Source organism: Triturus cristatus, chromosome 10 (genome assembly GCF_964204655.1).
Source record: "Triturus cristatus chromosome 10, aTriCri1.1, whole genome shotgun sequence".
Classification (NCBI taxonomy): domain Eukaryota; kingdom Metazoa; phylum Chordata; class Amphibia; order Caudata; family Salamandridae; genus Triturus; species Triturus cristatus.
The window spans coordinates 702,357,800-702,369,954 of record NC_140593.1 but is presented as its reverse complement, the minus strand read 5'-3'; the positions used below and the strand labels follow the sequence as shown (position 1 = coordinate 702,369,954).

The 12,155-nt window shown below is 40.0% G+C and overlaps 1 protein-coding gene across 1 annotated transcript in view; it reads left to right on the top strand.

Annotated features, from left to right (window-relative positions):
• The window catches only part of LOC146789911 (uncharacterized), a 3,228,338-nt gene that overhangs the window by 371,332 nt on the left and 2,844,851 nt on the right, over window positions 1–12,155 (top strand). The gene's annotated exons all lie outside the window — the stretch shown is intronic.

The window sequence follows — 12,155 nt, the reverse complement described above, 5'->3', positions numbered from 1 at the left end:
GTAGCTTAACAGAAGGTCAGCCATTTGACCCTTCAAATCCACTTCTCTGTGCTGGGTACAGGTGGGAGCAGATCCAGCCCTCAGGCCTACAGGTCCCAACTGCAGGCATGGTCCGTCTTCCAGAGCTCCAGTAAGAAGGTGCCCAAGGGTGCCACTTTTATGCTTGGCACTAGCCTGTGGGTGAAGATGAATACTGGCCCCTCTCTGTCCAATCGAGAAAACGTTCCCAGGGGTAGCCCTACCGACTTTTGCATTAGTTCCCTCACTACCCAAAATCAAGATGAAAGAATCTTTACACTAATGCGCAGGGCTCCGGTGCCCATCGTAGAGTTGAGACATTCATCTCCTGGATGACAGTCGGAAGCTCAGACAAATGGACGTCTAGAGTCTTTAGGCAGGTTAAAACTAACTTTTTATAAGTACCTTTTATAAATTATCTGTTACAAATCTGACTTTGCCAATGAATTGGATTTGTGATAAATATTTTAAAAAGCCCGGAATTTCCTTTTTATCTGGATCCTGTGCAGAGATAACTTTAAAGTATCCAAAGTGTTCCTAAGGAACGGCTAACCGTGATAGAGTGAAAACAGCTTTTTATGCCTTTTCACTGTAAGGAAACGTTTTTCATTAGCCTTTTACAAGTCCAACTTTTCAATATCATGCACACTGTATTATTGGACATTAAGGCTTACTTACAGTTGATATCTTGACAGGTTGAATGTGTAGCTTAAAATCTGCTAAGTAAAGCTACTGGTGGTTGGCCTGCAGTCATGCTGTGCATTGTCACTTTAGCGGGGGGGTAGCATCTGCTGCAGTGCACTACTGACATGATAATTATAGGCCCTGGGTACAGTTTGGCACTATATGCTAGAGACTTGTAAGTAAGTTAGACATGCCAATCAAGAGTAGAGTCAATTTGTACATGTTTTATGGGCCAGCGCACATGCACTGGGGCCTGGTTAGAAGTATTCCAGTGCACATCCAAAATACAGCAGCATCAGTGCAAAAAGAGAGAGTATTATGCCATTTGTTTACGTAAACGTAACAAGAACTTTCCAAAATTATGATAGATTATACAGGAGAAATGGAAAATTCACTGGGGCCTAGTTCGGATGTGCTGCAAATCTTGTTTATCTGTAGCACGGAGGATGAAGGAGGACATATTGTATATGCTTGGGGTCAAAACCATATCAGGTGTCTGTGATGTGTAACAATACAGCCTGCTGTCAGAAGGACTCGTGTGGTGAGGGTTTGAGTAGGTGGAAAAAAGGTGGAGGCAGAAGAGGAGGATATTGAATTAATTTTTGTAGGCTAGGAAGAGGGGATCAAAAATAAAAAATAGCTTTCTACTGTTTTTCTTTTTTGTTTGTTCTATGTATCTAAAGTATCCTCATATATATGTTGTGGCTGAAGTGCTTCCATGGAAGACTAGCTTCCCAACAAAATAGTCTGGTTTCTTGCTGGTGTGGCCTTTTAGATGACACCGAACCACTGTTCTGTTGTGTGGAGGTGGAACATTAAAGGTCATAAAGGATGGAGATGATCTGATTGTATTTGCATTGTCTGGTTCTGGTGAAGAAGTGAGTAACTGCACAGAGAAAGTGCTCAGTGTGGTCGATGGAGTCTATGAGGCCATTCAGCAGATCAATTCCCCTGTCAATATTGCTAGTGAAAGAAGCTAATTTTGTTAAGAGGGAGCAAGAATGTATGGTTTCATCAGATACATGCTGCCTTGAGTAAAATTTTCCGTGTTCTTTGAAGAAAGGTACGGTCAATGTAAGAGACATAGGTGATGGGGTTGGTGTTAGCGGAACAGTGCTTCAGCTTCATAGAGTTCAGGCAATTGTTAGTTTCAGAATAAGCTTAATGCTTGTATCAATATTGAGAAGTCTCTGGTGTCTGGGCATATATTATGTGAAGGATGACAATAGCTGGTGAAACCTTGAGATCAGCATAATAATCAGAGTAATGCTCAGCGTAATGGTACAGTAATGATAAGACCCTCAGACCACTAGAGGCTTCATATGAAGTTTAACTGGAGCTCAAAAACTGTATTTGACACTGTGTGGGAAGGGAGATGATTCCTAATGGAATATTTAAAAAAAAACACATCGTGTCAGTTATCCAGAAAAAAGAAAAACCAGTGGAGGACTTTGTAAAATATGCCAATGAGGATAAGAAAGGTTAAAAAAAATTAGTTCATCAAAGGTGTGAAGTCAAGAAGGACCAGGAGATGGGGCAACCTTTGTACACGATATTCAGTGAATCATCAATTGTCAGCAGTGTAGAGATATTTTATTAACATGGGGAGGTGAATAATGAACCAATAGTTGATCAGATCATCAGGAATGTATTGGGTTAATTTGACCGGTTTCCGGAGGGGAAGGAAGGGTTCAGGTGTAAAGGAGGTGTTAATGTTATTCGGCTAACGTTTGAGGGCTGCAGCTGGAAATGATGTGATGGTGAGCAAAATCTAAGCAAAAGTCATTTTGAGGAACTGGAAGAAATTGGTCAGTCTTCTGTAGATAGTGTTTGTAAAGTATACCGGGGACATGTTATGTGGGGGAATCAGCAGGGTGTTGACAAGTTGGATTGTAAGTTAACTGGGCTCATAAAATGAAATCTGATTCTCAAAATGTGGGTAATGCCAATTTTTCATCAGATTAGAGCATGGTTCGAAAAAGGAGGGAATCTATGTAGTGTGTTAATACTTTGAATATTGGTTAGCTTCAGCTACTGGCTTTAAGAAAGGTTTTGACATAATAGGCTGCCTGGCATTGATTAGGAGCTGTTTGTAGACAGTGAGTCACTGTGGAGAAGTTCCTATGAAGAGTTTGTGGAGCACAATTTAATAGAGGGTGGTAATGGAAAATTGCAGAAAGTGTGATGTCCTTTTCTCCACTCCTCTTGTTTGACCCTAATTTTTAATGTGGGGGAAGATGGAGTTCACAAATGCAGATATGCTACCAGCTGCACCACTGAGGATTTCCTTAAAATGACCTGTTACAAGTGCAAATGGCACTGGAGGGGCTGTTCAGTTCAGAACAACACCTCAGGCACTATTTACACTCGTACACATTTTGTCAATGACTGCTATGTAAACCCCTGTGGTCCCACGCAGAAAAAATCTAGAATTGTCCCACAGGTGCTTGGAGAAAACTCCCAGTATTTGGGGGCAGTAGCTTTAATTCTTAACATAAAACTCATCATCATCACAAGCTTTATTTTGAAATAAAAGTCATAAAAGCTGGACATAAAACTGTGCTTTAGGTGTCTAGCTCTAGAAATTAAAGAAGTGCATATAGATTCACCATGACATGAAGTACCTTCTGACAATAGAATGCTCACAGGAGCAGATTCAGGTGATAATATTCATGAGAAGGTAGTAAACTCTAAATATAAAACTCTAGGTGAGCTTACATGTCTCATCATGTTTTTTCATAGGGTGAATCTTTCAGGTGTGAAGGGGGCATGAGTGCCAACAAGGAATCTGATAGTGGAGTTAACATTGCCAATGTAGTCATCAGTTTTGGTTGTAGGGATAGGGTAGACAGAGTTGAAGATCCCCTGTAGGTAATTCATGAAAGATCTTCTGAAGATAGGTAGTTGGTTGAGTTCTTTGTTGGGATGTTTAGGGTATATAATATGAAACTATCGCTCATGGTGTTTGGTACACATTGCTGAGGTTGTAGGTGGGGAGGATGACAAAGGAGTCTCTCAAGGCACAGATTGTGTGAGTCCGTAGGATTAAAGCCTCTAAGGTGGGTAATATCAGAGTGAAAATGAGAGAGAGATAGGGTTAAAGACACCTCTGAAAGTTGGTATTGTTGCCAGGAAGACAGTCAATGTGTAGGAATGAGCTGGCGTATGGAGTGCAGTTTTATGTGTACTGAGAGCCACTTAAAGGTGGACACTTGGAAAGCTCAGAGAATGGACTCTGTTGAAGACATTCTTGAATGATATTGTTGTAGCTGTCTCAAATCCACTCCACTGATGGTGGTGAACAATATGTTCAGCTTCCAGAGTTTGAGCAATTTGATACAAACCTTAACAAATCCAATGAATAGGAGCTCTGAACACTGCATTTAAGTCCTTGATTATTGAATGTTCACACTTCCATAGAGAAAACATGGATACAGTTGACAGCTCCCTTCCTACCACCATGAATATTTGCTCAGCAAATTGGTGCTTACTCCCTCAGTAATAGAGAGAAGCCAAGATACATTAATATTATTTGCATAAACAAAAAAGAGAATGATCATCTCTAAAATGTAATTTAGCTATTATCTCATTTCGGTACATATAACTTCTGTTAAGGTTCTCCAATTAAGTTCAGTGGCTCTCACTCTATTGACAAAAATATCCCAGCAGCAAACATAAGAGCCTAATGAACTATCTTATATAGGATTTTTGTTTTTATGACTTTTATGTATGTATTTATCCATATGTATTTTTTGCTAATTTTATCAGTTGATGCATTTTTATTACGGGTTATGTGAAAAAATTAAGGTGAAATGGTTTTATTTCCACAATTATTACGCCAATAAATATAAACTCAAACTTGAATACCTGACAAGTTTCAATGATATCGTTACCCATGGATGATAGATCAACAGAACCAAATGAAAACATGCACATTTTCGCCACATTTTAAGCCTCATTGGGAAACTTGCTCTTTCTTTGCAAACCCCTTACGTATTAAACTGCACAGCATTTGTCCTGGCAGTCATGACTGACAGTATGTAGAATTACCCAAAAATCAACCTAATTTCTGTTTTTATCAGAATTTAAAAATACATTACGGCGGGAAAATAGATGGGTTTCCGTCGGTACTTTTCTGCAAAACAAACCCAGTAAAAACATAAAACTGGGTGCCTTACATATAGTGCATAATCTCATTATGTTGCTGAACACTAATAAGAACACACAAGCCTTGTTTTCACATTGTGAGGTGTAACTGATTTGAGCACAAACATGGTTTTGAGGCCCCCTCAGCATTAAAATGATTGCACAATGTGTCATCAACCTGATGTTTTTTCACACCACAAATTGTGGCAATTTTTGTGCCAGGAAGCATCAGTAGATACTTACTTTTGCATCTCTGAATAGGGGAAAATGTGAGTTATAACAATATTATACACCATTCTGAGTCTGACCTGCTTAATTCATATTATGGAGGAAACACAACACAGGAGAAAAAAGGCAATTCGTGATTGTTATTTCCTTGGATGGTATAGATTGTTGGCATAATCTATCCTGCGATTTGGTATTCCATTGGCGTATTTGATCTACAGGAAGAACAGTAGTCAGATTTCTGTTTGGATGCGCAAAAGCTAGAGTCATGCATGAGAAAAAACATTATTGATGTTTTGTCAACACAGTGTACACAAATTCACTTTAGAAGCGATGTGAAATGGGACTCTATAAAACCACAAATGCACTTCAGTTATGGCACAATAAATTCAGATTTCAATTCAAGGTAAGTAGTCTATCAAATTTAAATTAAATGTTCATAAGAGCTGCACGGTGTCGTGTGCCATCACTCAGTCGACCTAATTATACAAGCTTATTAAATATCATAATAACTTTGGCACGTGTAATAAATGACAAATTTCTTGGAATTGAAAATTAAATAATTTTTAAACGTATAATTTCTTGATTTGAAGAAGGCCCTAATGGGTCATTAGGAATATGGATGGTATTCCTCCAGGCAGGAAATATAAAGTATGAAAGAGATCAAAAGCTTTTAGCTCAGCGTTTGCAGCTGAAAGACAGGTGAAGCCAGTCAATTATTTAGAGCTATGAGGTATTAGTTATGTATAAAAACGTGGCGTGGCCACTCGGAGGTGCAGGGCGGGTCTTTGAACTGGAAGTCCTGGATGACCATGCTGGACTTTTGATGAGCTCTCTGGCTCGCAGGGACACGTTCCTACTGTGAAAAGAACCCTTTGCATTTATTTTTTCGAGATAGCAGACGTTTCTGAAATGATTTGATGTACAGAATTAACAAAGAATCGTGAGCCGCTGATTTATTAACCACAATCGCGAGTAAAATAAAATTGAACCAGAAAACGGATATGACTAGATTTTGGAAATTAGAGCAATGTGGCAGGCAACATATATCGCCTCAGAGCACGTGCACTGCTCCTCTGTCTTTCTGCTGCATTGGAGGTTTACAAAAAAAACGAAACATGCGTACATGTTCTTGTAGTGCGCCAAACAACTTCATCCGATAGAATGGACCAGGCTAACACGCTGTAAGCACTAAAGTTAAAAACACTTGGCATGCATAACGAAAGACACACTCTGTTTTTTAGTATTCCTTGTATGGTGTCCGACATATAAAAAAATGTCTAGTTCTGAGAAGACTGCCGTACATTAGGCAAAGTAAAACTGTTTGATTATTTCAAATCATTACAAAATCTCATCACTTATGCACTCCTAAAATTTAACTAGATGTTAATTATAACATTCATAATATTAAAATGGTAGGTAAAACATTGCACATAATTTACCCTGTCAATAGTTTTAATAGGCTTTGTGGTCAAATATAGGTCAAATCATAAATATATGAATAAATATTCATCAAAAGGTCCTACATCTATAAACAATTAATACATTAAAACCAGCTTGGCTTTTGTAAGGTACATGAATTTTCCAAATCGGCAATTTAACTGAGTATTTTCACTATTCAGGCACTTGATTAATGCTTTTGGCTATGTAGGGACCTTTAAAGCTAAAAAGCATGATTGTAGCAATGATTTCTGAGCATCCAAAAGGTCTGGACAGGTACAGAGAACGTGCAATATGGATATGTGTTGGCACCCACAAAATCTACAGGTCTTATTTATGAGTGGACACTCACCCCCCAGTCACAGATCTGATGATAGATTGAACCCAGATCTGTGACTGTGGGTGAGTGTCTGAAAAGTATCAATATTCTGTCCATCATCTCTTTGTGTTTGCTTTGTTCACCCTAAGTTAGAAGGGTATGCCCAGACGTGGGTCCCTTGCTCACCTTGCCACTGGATTCAAGCTAGTCTGGCTAATGAGGGGTGAAACCCTGAAACCAGTCCTAGGATCTTTGTTTCTGGCCCGGGGAAGACCTGGCTTGGCAGTTCGGGCTTGTCTGTTCCCTTAAGGAACAGGGTCAAGACTGATTTGCATATGGCTGGCTCTGAACTGGGGTGGTGAAGTGAGCTGAAGAACAATAATGGATTAAATCCAGATCTGTGACTGGGGGTGAGTGTCTGAAAAGTTTCAGCACTCCATCCATCATCTCTTTGTGTTTGCTTTCAGGAAGTACCCTTTCAGTGCCCTAAGCCCTGCTGATTGCTGGCACATAACTTATTGTTCTATCTTTTTTTCCGTTTCAGGGTTGACTTTCTTTGAACAGATTCCACAAATAAATCTGTAGACCAGCATAATTACTTCCCTCCATATCATTTAACAAATTTAAGTGGAGTGTGGCATGTTTTAAGATGTTCTATAATTTTTCGATTTTTCCAGAATGATTTTTTCTCCTTTCTTTGTGGATTAATATAAACATTTATCAATGTAAAATGTTGTTTCCCTCCCTAATTGTGTATTATTATGCCTACTAGTAATGGTTCTGATATTTCCTACTGGGGTATTCTTAAATACAAATTGACTGCAACAAATACGGTGAGTTCTCCCTTTGCACAATCTTTTTGATATTGTCTCAAGGCAAATTTGCGTAGATTTTCAAATTAGATCTTTTCAGTACATTGCGATCTTCTAGGCCCAATGCACCTTCTAGAACCTGTACTGCAGTCATGGGAACCGGTAATGTGACCTTTTCTGTGTTGTTTTGTTGAGATTACCTTATTTGAATTTTTGGGGATTCATTAAAATTTCAGGATAGGACAGTTTTAGAAAATGTATCCACTGCAACGTCCCACTTTTTTAAAACGTTTTTTATTTTGTATAGACTATGACAAAAGACCATGCAACTATGGTTGGTTCACTCTTATGTGGAAACATTGGGGAATGAACTGCAGCGAATGTTAAGTTCTCTGATTTTAGATACAACCGCTCCATTACTGATGAACTTAACTTTAGGATGTTATTCCTATTTAATATATCAAAATTCCCTTTTGGTTTGTATTCTGGATAAAATAACTATTTACTATACTTTTGTTTTCATCTTTTGAGGGGGGAAGATAATCCAAAGGCTGTATCATCGTCATGCTTTTGATGTTGTACTTTAGCCATCAGAGAATTAGCTTCTATGTTTAGGAATAATACTTCATGAGGTTTCTTACCCGGTTTATTTTGTGCATTCAGACAGGTACATATTTGTGGTCAATTGTCGTGTATATTATTTCCTTCAATTCTTCCTTGAATTTGTTGTAGTAAGGTATTATTAAGATACGGCGAACTTGTTAGTTTAGAACTTCTCTTATCCTGTCTCATATTTAATTTCAAATCATTAATTTGATGTTTTAAGGCTACCCTGTTTGTTGTAGGAGTATAAGCTTCTATTTTTGAAGAGGCCAAAACCTCTATAAATCACTTACAGTTTGTTCCTAGATACACTGTTGATTCCCCCCCCCCCCACAGGTTTTAAATCTAGGGAATAGGTTATATTTTCCTATGGACTCATTATTTTCTGTATGTTTTGTCTCCTTATAATTTTGTGCCATTCGCGGGTGCTTGTGTTCCCTTTTTGTTAATTGTTTCATGGACACATGAGGGAACAGGCACTGTGACTTCTCTAAAACCTCTTTGTGATCCAGATCTAAAAACAGTTCTGATGAAGATTTTAAAAGCAGGGTTACAGTATTATCCTCTGGTGTATGTATAAGCGCTTATGAACAATCTGATGATGTTGCATAAAATTGAAGCTTGTTATGAGAAATCGTCTGTGGGTTTGAGAGTAGGTCATTTTCATTTAGTGGCCCTACCACTCTTTGATTGTTTCTCAGTATCTTGACCTCCTGTACTAGAATGCCTAATACATTTGTTGAAGATTCTAATTTATTGATTAATTGCTAGCATCAGAAGTTGCAGGTGAAAAACCCTTTTCTGTTTTTGCCCAATGCTCTAAATTTTGACGACCACCGACACTTAAGCCGCAAGAATATGCAATACACCAACTTAAATCTCTAATTTGTCTGATTGAAAGTTAAGTGCTTTAATTGTAAGCAACCAGAGTATTAAATAGTGAGTCCAAGTGGAGATATTGTCTTTATGTTCAGTGATTCTTAAAGAATTAATTGTTTTTAACGACTACTCATAATGATCTTGTGCCAGCGCAATTTACAATCATTTTGGGTTGAATCAAATTCTAGAAGTGATGCCTGCACATCCTGTGACTGATTAATAGCTGCCATTAATAAGGACTCATCTGCCAGCTTGTTCATTTTCAGCTCTATGAGCCTCTGCTATGGGATCCTCTTTATTTATTTATTTATTTATTTATTTATGTGTTTTATAGAGCGCGAACTTGACCCGTTAAGGTATCAGAGTGCTTTACAGGGGAGCAAAGCAATATACAGACAGATTTAGAGTCGACCAGTTACAGCTCAAGTAGCAGTATAGTGCAGGAATATATATACACGAAGCATGTATTTACATTTTACATAAGCGATTACAAAGAGCGACAAACCATATTTACAGAGTACATTTTCAATAATTCTGACCCGGTCCCAAGATTCTGGTGTTTCGGGAGACCCGGTAGTTAGGGGGGAGGTAGTGGGCCGTCATAAGCTATGCCAAAGAAGTAGTTGAGGTAGTGTTAGACGAGAAATTTGCCCATAAGGAAGATTTTGGCATCCTTTTTGAAGTGAGATAGTGAGGGGATTCTTCTGATGTGGGGTGGGAGAGAGTTCCATATTCGTGAAGCAGCCCCTGAGAAGGCCCGATTGCACGTTGTTTTTTTTCCGAAAACGTGCAGGTTGGAGCAGGAAATCCCTGGCGGATCTGGAGTTTCTGGTTCCTCCGGAGATCATGAGTTTCTGTGTCAGATATGCGGGGGAGTTAGAGTGTAAAGCTTTGTGCATGATGCATGCTAGTTTGAGCTGTATTCTTGCCTCCAAGGGAAGCCAGTTGAGAGCTTTCAGGTGTGGGGAAATATGATCGTATTTCCTTGTGCCAGTCAGAAGTCTGGCAGCCGCGTTGAGGCAGGCTTTTAGAGGTGCCAGGGAGATCTTGGGTAAGCCCGAGAGGGTTGAGCAGCCATATTCCAGTCTAGAGATGACGAGTGCTTGAACTGCCATTTTTAGGTCGGGGGCATCAAGGAAGGGTTTCAATTTCCTAAGGTAGCTCAGATGGAATCTGGCTGTTTTAGCCATAGAATTTATGTGGTCCCTCATGTTAAGGTTTGTGTCAAGGGTAATGCCCAGGGATTTAGCCGAATTCACAATGGTCGGTGGGCAATTTAAGGCTGTAATAGCCTTGATCCATGATTGAATCTCTAAGTTGGCATTGGGAGGGGAGATCAGGAGAAATTCTGTTTTCTTTGCATTGAGTTTGAGTTGGTTGGATGCGAGCCATTGTACGGAGAGTATCAGGGCTTCGTTCATGGAGATAATCTCTTCGAGAGAAGAGGTTTTGATGTAGATCTGGGTGTCATCGGCATACATATGATAGGAGATATTAGCTGCGCGCAATACTTCGGTAAGTGGTTCTAGGTAGAGGTTGAAGAGGGTGGGGGACAGGGTTGATCCTTGAGGGACTCCAACTGTGACCGGCGATGGTGATGAAAGGTTGCCATCAATCAGGAATCTCTGTGACCGGTAATGGAGGAAGGAACTAAACCAATCTAGGACAGTGCCATCTAATCCCATTCTGAGTTTGAGGCGTTCGAGTAATTTTTCATGGTTGACTGTGTCGAAGGCCGAGGATAGGTCCAGGAGGATTAGGAGACAAGTTTTGCCTTGGTAGAGGGCTTGGAGGGCATCATCGACTATGTGAAGCATGGTGGTTTCTGTGCTGTGCCCAGGTCTAAATCCGGATTGAAAGTCATCAAGGAGGTGGAAGTTGTTGATGTGGTGACTTAGCTGCTGTTGCACACATTTCTCCAACACTTTGGCTAAGAGGGGGATGTTGGAGATGGGCCTGAAGTTGTCTGGGGAGGCTGGGTCCAGCGATGGCTTTTTCAGGATGGGGAGGACTTGGCCGGCTTTTAGAGAGTCTGGCATCATTCCCTGCTGAAGGGAGGCATTGATTATTGAAGTCCAGCTGGGAATAATGGATTGGGCGACGACCGTAAGGCAGTTGGCAGGGAGCGGGTCATTGAAATGGTTGTTCGGTTTTAAGGTAGAGAGGATTTTGGAGATGGAGTCTTCATCATAGTCTTTGAAGATGGACCAGTGAGCGTGATTTTTGGGAGGGGCCTGTGGGAGTGTCGATGTGGGAGGAGACGGGTCAGGTGGGGGTTGGGGGTATGTGATGGTGTTGAGTCCGTTTCCAAGGGCCAAGATTTTGTCAGTGAAGAAAGAGGAGAATTCTTCAGAGGATATAAGAGATCTGGGGGTTTCTTTAGAAGATTTGGCCAGTTTGTTAGATTGGTGTTTGACCAATTCGAAGAGCTTGTGGGGTCTGTTCTTAGCTTTCTCAAGTTCGGTTCTGAAGAAGTCTTTTTTTGAGTTGAGAATGTTCCTGTTGTAGGTATTTCTGGCCTGGCGGAGGAGTTGTAGGTGTGCAGTAGAGGGGTGTTGCCTCCAGGCTCTTTCAGCTTGCCGGAGGGCTCTCCTCTCGTTGTTAAGGGAACCCGTGAACCAGGGGTTTCTGTCTTTGATTTGGGTTCTTTTCAGTTTTAGTGGGGCTAGATCGTCCAGGATGTTTGAGATGGTCGCAGAGTAGTGATCATTGAGGTCACTGACTGATGAGAGATGCGAAGGGGGTGGGAGGTTTCATATCAATTTGCAGTATCAAGTGTTCATTGGATTATTTGTTTTGAGGATTGGCTACATTTCTAGACAAGATTCTATATTTACAAATTCATCTAAACTTTCAAATAAATATTTGGGTTTTGAAACCCTGAGATTCAAGACTGACATTGCAAAAGCTTATTTTCTTTGCTTTCCATTAGATTTATTGATTCCTTAAGTGGTAGTTGTTCTTGTTTCCTTTGCATACTTTAATAAGGTTGTTGAAGTTGACGGGGTAGCCAAATTAAGCCCTTTCTG